Here is an 11,426-nt window from a genome sequence, read left to right as displayed (position 1 = left end):
ATGATATGGGTAGTACAAGAGTGGATCTACCACGAGGTCAAGGAGGCTAAACCCTAGAAGCTAGCCTATGGTATGATTGTTGTAATGGTCGTGTGTGCTACGGACTAAAACCCTCCGGTTTATATAGACACCAGAGAGGGCTAGGGTTACACAAAGTCGGTTACAATGGTAGGAGATCTACATATCCGTATCGCCAAGCTTGCCTTCCACGCCAAGGAAAGTCCCATCCGGACACGGGACGAAGTCTTCAATCTTGTATCTTCATAGTCTTGGAGTCCGGCCGATGATGATAGTCCGGCTATCCGGACACCCCCTAGTCCAGGACTCCCTCAACCGCCATGTCTTCACCTTAACCACCGGCTTCACAGTCTTCTTCGCCGCCGACTTTAGTATTGCTCCTCCTCAAGGCCGTTCTCGCCGAGGTAGTACGGGAGGCTGTGCATGCGGCTGCGAGCGGGGAAGACGCTCTCGAAGTCGGTGAAGATGTTATAGGTGGTGAATGCAATGAATTCGCACCCATACCAATACACCTTGCCGAGCAGGCAGTAGGCATCGAACCTGTTGGTGAAGTGGATGACGAGCCCTACCAATGGAGCGTTGGCGTGGGGACGCTGCTCCACGAGGTTGAACATGGGCAGCGAGCCTGCCTCCCCCTTTTGTGTGCTCTGCGTTTGCGGCTGCCTGCCTCCCACAACTGAACCGATGCCTCGACATATGGGCGCGAGCGTGCAGCCTTCCCCTTCTACCACCGGCACGTATGCCTGCGACACGTGAAACGACACTGCAGAGCAACCGTGCAACACGATGTGTGCGTGCGGCGTGCATGTCGTGTCGGCAACCGTGCGGCACTGATCGATGCATGCGTGTCGGCGTGCATGCATGCGATTAGGTCTAGGTTACTAGATGCGCGCATGGCGGCGTTCGCATGCATAGCAGGCCACATCGATGCCAAATCCGGGCATGCATAGCAGGCTGCATCCACTGATAGCAGGCTTATTTAATTGGGCTCCCTTTTTTATTTATTACCAACAAACTAACGGGCCCGTCCTATGAACACAAACATGACCCAACCAGCGAAGCCACAGCCATAGTAAACAGAGTCCAACGTGGCCCCACAAGTCAGTTAACGTCCAAGACGGCAAACGTCTGCTATGAACATTTGTGAGAGTTTCAGCTAAGAGAGTGGGGAAAAGTGAGCAAAAGTTTGGAGCGTGGGGAAAACTGAGCACAACTAAGGAATTGGGGGCACAAATGGAATAACCCCATCTTGCAAACCCCACAAAAGTCATCTAGTGACATCTCCTTAACCTCATCATATAAATGGAACTCCACTGAAGGTGGTGATTTCTTAGCATGAAAGTAAAATTTTGCGCGAAAGTATTAGTGAGTAGGAGATACTGTTCGAGCTGGTCGTGGAGGAAGTCGGTGAGGCCCGCATTATCAGTTAAAGAATAAAAATCATCATGAATCCCGGCTGCTCTCAAGAACTCATCACAAGGCCATTCACACGGCTGAACCTCCGCGGTGCGAGGGAGATTATACTTGGGTTTTTTATTCTCCTTATTTTATTTATCCTTCGAGCTTCGGCTCGAAGAGCCCCTCAAAAATCTCTTCATCATTTTCTGAAAATTTCTGAAATTTTTAGTAACTCAAAATAAAAGTGAACCAAACTCAACAAAATTGATAGCAACTACTCCCACAAGTGCCTAGAGACTATATCATGCATTAGAACTACTTGGGACCATATAAACTTGTCACGCAAGCTCAAGAACAGGGACATCTACGCAGCAAAAATTTGCAATGAATAAAGCACTAGAACAAAAACTAGTTGGACCATTGGAGGAGTTACATACCAAAGAACAATCCACCAAAGCAGTTTTGTGAATGGAGCTTTGAGCAAGGAGATCGAAAATGGTAGCAAGATGAGCTAGAACTCGTGCTTGAGCTGGTTGGTGATTTTTTTGGGAGGAAGAAGAAGTGTATGGGTGCAGGAATAAGTGGAGGGGGCCACCTGGGGCCCACGAGGCAGGGGGTCCGTCCCAGGGGGGTGGGCGCGCCCTGGACCCTCGTGGCCAGGTGCTTGCCCCCCTGCTGTGTTCTCAGTGCTAGATATTCTCAAATATTCCAGAAAAAAATATATTCATTTTCAGGGCATTTGGAGAACTTTTATTTTTGGTGTATTTTTAATTGCAAGGATAATTCAGGAAACAGACAGAAAATACTATTTTTGCTTTATTTAATCTATATAACAGAAAGTAAAAAGAGGGTACAAAAGGTTGTGATTTCTAACTTCATCCATCTCATGCTTGTCAAAAGGAATCCACTAACAAGGTTGATCATGTCTTGTTAACAAACTCATTCCGAATCGCATGAAACTGGAGAAATTTCGAATAACACTAGGTTACCTCGACGGGGATATGTACATCCCCAATAATAAGAATATCATATTTCTTCTAGACAGTTGGAAGAGGAAATTTAAAATCTCCAATAATAATCGATGGAATTTTTCCAATAGAATTGATACTGTGAACTTGAGGTTGTTTCCTCGGAAAGTGTACCGTATGCTCATTACCATTAACATGAAAAGTGACATTGCCTTTGTTGCAATCAATAGCAGCCCCTGCAGTATTCAAAAATGGTCTACCAAGGATAATCGACATACTATCGTCCTAGGGAATATCAAGAATAACAAAGTCTGTTAAGATAGTAACGTTTGCAACCACAACAGGCACATCCTCACAAATGCCGACAGGTATAGCGGTTGATTTATCAGCCATTTGCAAATATATTTCAGTAGGTGCCAACTTATTCAATTCAAGTCTACGATACAAAGAGAGAGGCATAACACTAACACCGGCTCCAAGATCACATAGAGTAGTTTTAACATAGTTTCTAGTATTAATGGAGCATGGAATAGTTGGTACTCCTGGATCTCCTAGTTTCTTTGGTATTCCACCCTTAAAAGTATAATTAGCAAGCATGGTGGAAATTTCAGATTCCGGTATCTTTCTTTTATTTGTAACAATATCTTTCATGTACTTAGCATAAGGATTCATTTTAAGCATATCAGTCAAACGCATACATAAAAAGATAGGTCTAATCATCTCAGCAAAGCGCTCAAAATCCTCATCATCCTTTTTCTTGGATGGTTTCGGAGGAAAAGGCATGGGTTTCAGAACCCATGGTTCTCTTTCTTTACCGTGCTTCCTAGCAACAAAGTCTCTCTTATCATAATGTTGATTCTTTGATTGTGAGTTATCAAGATCAACAGCAGGTTCAACCTCTATATCATTATTATTGCTAGGTTGAGCATCAACATGAACATCATCGTTAACATTATCACTAGGTTCATGTTCATCTCTAGATTGAGTTTCATCATGAGAAATAGAAATATCATTGGGATTCTCAGGTGTGTCTACAACAAGTTCACTAGAAGCATGCAAAGTCCTATAATTTTTCTTCTTCTTCTTAGAAGGACTAGGTGCATCAACATTATTCTCTGAGAATCTTGCTCAATTATCTTGGGGTGGCCCTCAGGATACAAAGGTCATGACTCTAACATCATTATCATTTTTATTATCATTTAATTCATTAAGCAAATCATTCTGAGCCTTAAGCACTTGTTCTACTTGAGTGGTAACCATATAAGCATGTTTACTAATGAGTTTAAGTTCACTCTTAACTCTAGACATATAATCACTCATGTGTCCAATCATATCAGCATTACTTTTCAATTGTCTACCAACATAAGCATTGAAATTTTCTTGTTTAGCCGTAAAGTCATCAAACTCATCCAAGCATTGGCTAGCAAACTTAGTAGATGGGATTTCAACTTTATCATATCTATAGAGAGAATTTACCTTTACTACCTGTGTCGTGTTATCAAGACCATGTATTTCTTCAATAGGTGGTATATTAAGGTCATTTATTTCTTCAATAGGAGGTAAATTCTTAGCATCCTCAGCTTTAATACCTTTCTCTTTCATAGATTTCTTTGCTTCTTGCATATCTTCTGGACTGAGAAATAGAACACTGATACGTCTCCAATGTATCTATAATTTTCGTTTGTCCCATGCTATTATATTACTTGTTTTGGATGTTTATGGGCTTTACTTTACAATTTTATATCATTTTTGGGACTAACCTACTAACCGGAGGCCCAGCCCGAATTGCTGATTTTTTTGCCTATTTCAGTGTTTCGAAGAAAAGGAATATCAAACGGAGTCCAAACGGAATGAAACCTTCGGGAGCGATCTTTTTGGAACAAACATGATCCAGAGGACTTGGAGTGGAAGTCAAGAAACAAGCGAGGCGGCCACGAGGGTGCCCGGCGCGCCCCCTACAGGTGGGCGCACCCCCCACCCCCGTGGGCCCCTCGAGCGTCCTCCGACCTACTTCTTCCTCCTATATATACCCATGTACCCCAAAAACATCAGAAGCGACCACGAAAAACTATTTCCACCGCGGTAACCTTCTGTATCCGCGAGAGCCCATCTTGGAGCCGTCGTCGGCGCTCCGCCGGAGGGGGAATCGACCACGGAGGGCCTCTACATCATCTCCAAGGCCCTTCCAATGAGTTGTGAGTAGTTTACCACAGACCTTCGGGTCCACAGTTATTAGCTAGATGGCTTCTTGTCTCTACTTGAATCTCAATACAAAGTTCTCCTCGATCTTCTTGGAGATCTATTCGACGTAACTCTTTTTGTGGTGTGTTTGTCGAGATCCGATGAATTGTGAGTTTATGATCAAGTTTATCTATGAGAAATATTTGAATCTCCTCTGAGTCCTTTTATGTGTGATTAAGTTATCTTTGCAAGTCTCTTCTAATTATTAGTTTGGTTTGGCCTACTAGATTGATCTTTCTTGCAATGGGGGAAGTGCTTAGCTTTGGGTTCAATCTTGCGGTGTCCTTTCCCAGTGACAGCAGGGGCAGCAAGGCACATATTTTATTGTTGCCATCAAGGATAAAAAGATGGGGTTTATATCATATTGCATGAGTTTATCACTCTACATCATGTCATCTTTCTTAATGCTTTACTCCGTTCTTTATGAACTTAATACTCTAGATGCATGCTGGATAGCAGTTGATGTGTGGAGTAATAGTAGTAGATGCAGGCAGGAGTCGGTCTACTTGTCACGGACGTGATGCCTATATACATGATCATGCCTAGATAATCTCATAATTATTCGCTTTTCTATCAATTTCTCGACATTAATTTGTTCACCCACCGTAATACTTATGCTATCTTGAGAGAAGCCACTAGTGAAACCTATCTATCTTTTATCATATAAGCTTTGAATCTACTTTTATTTGCATCTTTACTTTTCCAATCTATATCATAAAATACCAAAAATATATTTACCTTATCATATTATCTCTATCAGATCTCACTTTCGCAAGTGGCCTTGAAGGGATTGACAACCCCTTTATTGCGTTGGTTGCGAGTTCTTGTTTGTTTGTGTAGGTGCGTGGGACTTTCGAGGAGCCTCCTACTGGATTGATACCTTGGTTCTCCAAAACTGAGGGAAATACTTACACTATTATTGCTGCATCACCCTTTCCTCTTCAAGGAAAACCAACGCAAGCTCAAGACGTAGCAAGAAGGATTTCTGGTGCCGTTGCCGGGGAGGTCTTTGCTCAAGTCAAGACATACAAAGTACCCATCACAAACTCATCTCCCTCGCATTTACATTATTTGCCATTTGCTTCTTGTTTTCCTCTCCCCCACTTCACCCTTGCCATTTTATTCGCCCTCTCTTTCCCAATCTCCTCTCTCTTTTGCTTGCCTTTTTGTTTTGCTTGTGTGTTGGATTGCTTGTTGCTATGGCGCAAGATAATACCAAATTGTGTGACTTTTCCAATACCAATAATAATGATTTCCTTAGTACTCTGATTTCTCCTCTTAATGATGTTGAGTCTTGTGAAATCAATGCTGCTTTACTGAATCTTGTTATGAAAGATCAATTCTCCGGCCTTCCTAGTGAAGATGCCGCTACCCATCTAAACAACTTTGTTGATTTGTGTGAGATGCAACAGAAGAAAGATACGAATAATGATATATTTAAATTGAAGTTATTTCCGTTTTCACTTAGAGATCGTGCTAAAGTTTGGTTTTCATCTTTGCCTAACAATAGTATTGATTCAGGGAATAAGTGCAAAGATGCTTTTATTTCTAAGTATTTATCTCCCGCTAAGATCATATCCCTTAGGAACGATATTATGAATTTTAAACAACTTGATCATGAGCTATTAATGATTCGCAATTGCGCTACTCATGGTTTGAATTTATCGAAGATCATACAAAAATTTTATGCCGGATTTAATTTTGCTTCTAGAAATCTTTTAGATTCGGCCGCGGGAGGAACGTTTATGGAAATCACCTTAGGAGAAGCTACTAAACTCCTTGATAACATTATGGCTAATTATTCTCAATGGCACACCGAAAGATCTACTAGTAAAGAAGTGCATGCTATAGAAGAAATTAATGTTTTGAGTGGAAAGATGGATGAACTTCTGAAATTGTTTGCTACTAAGCGTGCTCCTATTGATCCCAATGATATGCCTTTGTCTACTTTGATTGAGAATAATAATGAATCTATGGATGTGAATTTTGTTGGTAGGAATAATTTTGGTAACAATCCTTATAGAGGAAGCTTTAATCCTAGACCGTTCCCTAGTAATTCCTCTAATAATTATGGAAATTCCTACAATAATTCTTATGGTAATTTTAACAAGATGCCCTCTGATTTTGAGAATAGTGTTAAAGAATTTATGATCTCTCAAAAGAATTTTAATGCCTTGCTTCAAGAAAAATTGCTTAAAGTTGATGATTTGGCTAGGAATGTTGATAGACTTTTGCTTGATGTTGATTCTTTGAAAGTTAGATCTACTCCTCCTAAACGTGATATCAATGAGTCTCTCAAGGCTATGATAATTTCCATTGATGAAGGCAAGGAAAGAACCGCTAGATTGCGTGCTAAGGAAGATTGCTTTGTAAAAGCGTGTTCCTCTAGTTTCCATGAAAATGATGATGAAGATCTAAAAGTTTTGTGTCCCCTATTAATTCTTTGTTGATAATGATGGGACTGGAGATGAGTCAACTTTAGTTAAAAGACGTCCCAATGATTCGGAGTTCTTACATCTTGATGCTAAATTTGGTAAAAGTGGGATTGGAGAGGTCAAGACTTTAAATAGCATTGAACCCACTATCTTGGATTTCAAGGAATTTAATTATGATAATTGTTCTTTAGTAGATTGTATTTCCTTGTTGCAATTCGTGTTGAATTCTCCTCATGCTTATAGTCAAAATAAAGCTTTTACCAAACATATTGTTGATGCCTTGATGCAATCTTATGATGAAAAACTTAATTTGGAAGTTTCTATACCTAGAAAACTTAATGATGAGTGGGAACCTACTATAAAGATTAAAATTAAAGATCATGAGTGTTATGCTTTGTGTGATTTGGGTGCTAGTGTTTCCACAATTCTGAAAACTTTATGTGATATTCTTGGTTTCCATGATCTTGATGATTGCTCTTTAAATTTGCACCTTTCAGATTCCACCATTAAAAATCTTATGGGAAGAATCAATGATGTTCTTATTGTTGCAAATAGGAACTATGTGCCCATAGATTTTATCGTTCTTGATATAGATTGCAATCTTTCATGTCTTATTATTCCTGGTAGACCTTTCCTTAGAACGATTGGTGCAATTATTGATATGAAGGAAGGGAATATTAGATTCCAATTTCCATTAAGGAAAGGCATGCAAAACTTTCCAAGAAAGAAAGTCAAATTACCTTATGAATCTATCATGCGAGCTACTTATGAATTGAGTGCCAAAGATGGCACTACTTAGATCTACCCTCGCTTTTATGCCTAGCTAGGGGCGTTAAACGATAGTGCTAGTTGGGAGACAACCCAATTTTATTTTTGTTTTTTGTTTTTACTTCTGTTTAGTAATAAAATTTTCATCTACCTTCTTTTTAGATTAGTTTTTATGTTTTAATTAGTGTTTGTTCCAAGTAGAACCTATAGGATGACCTATGATAATAGTTACTTTGATTCTGCTGAAAAACAGAAACTTTGCGCGCACAAAAATAATTTTAGTAATTCACATAAACGTGATATTGCATTGATTCTTTTTGATGTAGATCTATAGACAAATTTCGCAAGACTTCCTATTTTTGTAGGATTTTAAAGTTTCAGAAGTATTCGAGAGTTACAGATTGCTACAGACTGTTCTGTTTTTGACAAATTCTGTTTTTGTGTGTTGTTTGCTTGGTTTGATGCATATATGGCTAGTATGTAGGGTATGAACCACAGAGAAGTTGGAATACAGTAGGTTTAACACCAATATAAATAAATAATGAGTTCATTACAGTACCTTATGTGGTGGTTTTTCTTTTTTGCACTAACGGAGCTTATGAGATTTCCTGTTGAGTTTTGTGTTGTGAAGTTTTCAAGTTTTTGGTGAAGATTTGATGGACTATGGAATAAGGAGTGGCAAGAGCCTAAGATTGGGGATGCCCAGGGGCGGGCCCAGTACAATTCATGGGTATTCACTTGAATACCCATTATTTTTGCCAAAAGATTATGTATATATAGGGTGTGTACCATGTACTGTAAGAAAGAAAAACGAGATTTACACATAATAACAGATTGTATCGCTTCCAGCCGAAGGATTAGCCAGCCCAACCTCGTGCTTCTCTCTCCTTAAACACTCAAACATGCTCCAGTGGCCCAAATCTCTCACCTAGTAGGCCACTCCCAGCCCAGATATATTGGTCGTGGGCGCAATCAGACGCAGCCCTGATCAATCGATCGATCAGATGAACCGCCCGGCCCACACTCCCAGTTCTCATCACCCTCCACAGCCACACGGTGGCGGTGGCATCGGGCGCGGTGGCGTGCTGACATGCGACAGCGACGCACATGCATCCAGGGTGGAGATTGAGTCGAGGCGTCGATTTTGTTTGTCAGTTGACACATCAATCTTTTCAGATACGTTTTCTATTCTTTTTCTTAGATGTGCATTATGGCCTTTTAGATTAATTCTTAGATTCCCACAAAAAAGGTTAATTCTTGGATGGTTCCCCAGATTCATTTTTATGGAGGCGCTACAGAGTCGTTTGTTGGGCAAATGTTCTTTTATTTCGATTGTTTTGAAGAAGTTGGCATTAGTAGTACCAGATGTGATTTTTTTGACAATAGTACCGGATATGAATTTATTTTGATGTACTGGCACTAGTACTAGTATTGATTGTACCCTCCATTGTTGTTAGATGTTACCACTTCATATGTTCAGTAATTAGTACTTTCATACATTTAACAATTCCAAGTTATGATCCTAGATCAATTAGATGAATCTATGATGCTATTCCTATTTCCATGTTTTATCTTTCATATATTATACAATTTGTATAAAATGCTGCTATGATCATTTATACTCACTCCAAGTACATGATAAAAACAAGAAGTTGTCAAAAAATTATAGCTTTTAAGATTTTGAACACACACTCTTAAAATCCTGGGCCCGCCCCTGGGGATGCCCATGGCACCCCGAGACATTCAAGGATAACCAAAAGCCAAAGCTTGGGGATGCCCCAGAAGGCATCCCCTCTTCGTCTTCGTCTATCGGTAACTTTGCTTGGAGCTATATTTTTATTTGCCACATGATATGTGTTTTGCTTGGAGCGTCTTGTATGACATTAGTCTTTGCTTTTTAGTTTTCCACAATCATCCTTGCTATACACACCACTTGGGAGAATCCCACTTGATTATAATTTATTAGAACACTCAATGTGCTTCACTTATATCTTTTGAGCTAAATAGTTTTTGCTCTAGTACTTCACTTATATCTTTTAGAGCACGGTGGTGGCTTAATTTTGAAGAAATTATTGATCTCTCATGCTTCACTTATATTATTTTGAGAGTCTTTTAAAACAGCATGGTATTTGCTATGGTTATAAATTCGGTCCTAGAATGATGAGCATCCAAGTTGGGTATAATAAAAACTATCATGGAAAGTGCATTAAACACTAGGATCAATTTGATGCTTGATAATCGTTTTGAGATATAAAGGTGGTAATGTTAGAGTCATGCTAGTTGGGTAATTATAAAATTGAGAAATACTTGTGTTGAAGTTGGCAAGTCCTGTAGCATGCACGTATGGTAAAAGTTCTGTGACAAATTTGTTGCATGGGATGCTCTTTTAATTGTCTTCCTTATGAGTGAAGGTCGCGCGATGGTTAACTCCTACCAACTCTTCCCCTAGGAGCATGTGTAGTAGTACTTTGCTTCGAGGGCAAGTAGACTTTTGCAATAAGTATATGAGTTCTTTATGACTAATGTGAGTCCATGGACATACGCGCACTCACCCTTCCACTTTGCTAGCCTCTATTATGCCGCGCAACTTTCACCGGTATCATGCACCCATTATTTACCTTCCTCAAAACAGCCACCATCCCTACCTATTATGGCATTTCCATAGCCATTCCGAGATATACACTACTAGGAAAAAGCCTTCTAATGGCGCACCGGTTTTGCCTACTAATGGCGCACTACCGGTGCGCCATTAGCATCACGCCACTAGAATTTTTTTCTAATGGCGCACCTGTGGTGCGCCATTAGAATCTGGTATTCTAATGGCGCACCGCTGGTGCGCCATAAGTATGGCCCACGGTGCGCCATTAGTATCTGGTATACTAATGGCGCACCACATAGGAGTGCGCCATTAGTAACAATTTTTTTCAAATTTTTTTTGCAGGATTTTTTTTTAAATTTGTTTTTTCAAAATTTCCAATTTTTTTTGTTTTTTTTCTTAATCTCAGGTCACTATGGCTTAATCTCGAGTCAATATGCTTAATCTCAGGTCAAATCGCACTCCATGGTCAAACTTCCCGAAAGGTCACCCATCCCTCTCACTACTCCAGCCTGAGCACGCTTAACTTCCGGGTTCTATTCTCCCTCGTTTCCAAGTCTGCACTTGTTGTTTTCCTAACAATAGTAAGATGTCAATCCTATTAACCTCAGGAATTTAGCTTGAGCATGTACTGACACATTTCACTGTTTGAGTTTGAAACTATTGTTCTAAAAAATTAGGAACACTAATATTTTTCTTGAATAATTAGTTCGCACACAGTTTGACCAGATTTGACCACAGTTTGACCAGATTTGACCACAGTTTGACCATAGTTTGACCAGATTTGACCAAAATTCAAAAAAACTAAAATAATTATTTATTAACACTAATATTCTTGAATAATTAGTTTGACCATAGTTTGACCAGATTTAACAAAAACTAAAAAAACTAAATTTTTTTTGAATTTTTTGGCCTCCAGATCTTAAAAGCCCCGTAACTTTTTTTCTGTTAGGCTTTTGAGGATTTTAAAAATGTTAACGGATGCAACTTTTCGAGTAGATG

The 11,426-nt window shown here is 39.7% G+C and overlaps 1 pseudogene; it reads right to left on the bottom strand.

Moving 5' to 3' along the window:
* Positions 1 to 386: 386 nt before the first annotated feature.
* Positions 387 to 11,426, bottom strand: part of LOC119309978 — a 151,460-nt pseudogene continuing 140,420 nt past the window's right edge.

This window comes from Triticum dicoccoides, chromosome 5B (assembly GCF_002162155.2).
Source record: "Triticum dicoccoides isolate Atlit2015 ecotype Zavitan chromosome 5B, WEW_v2.0, whole genome shotgun sequence".
NCBI lineage: Eukaryota > Viridiplantae > Streptophyta > Magnoliopsida > Poales > Poaceae > Triticum > Triticum dicoccoides.
Note: the sequence above shows the minus strand (reverse complement) of the source record. Positions and strands in the feature narration are given on the sequence as shown.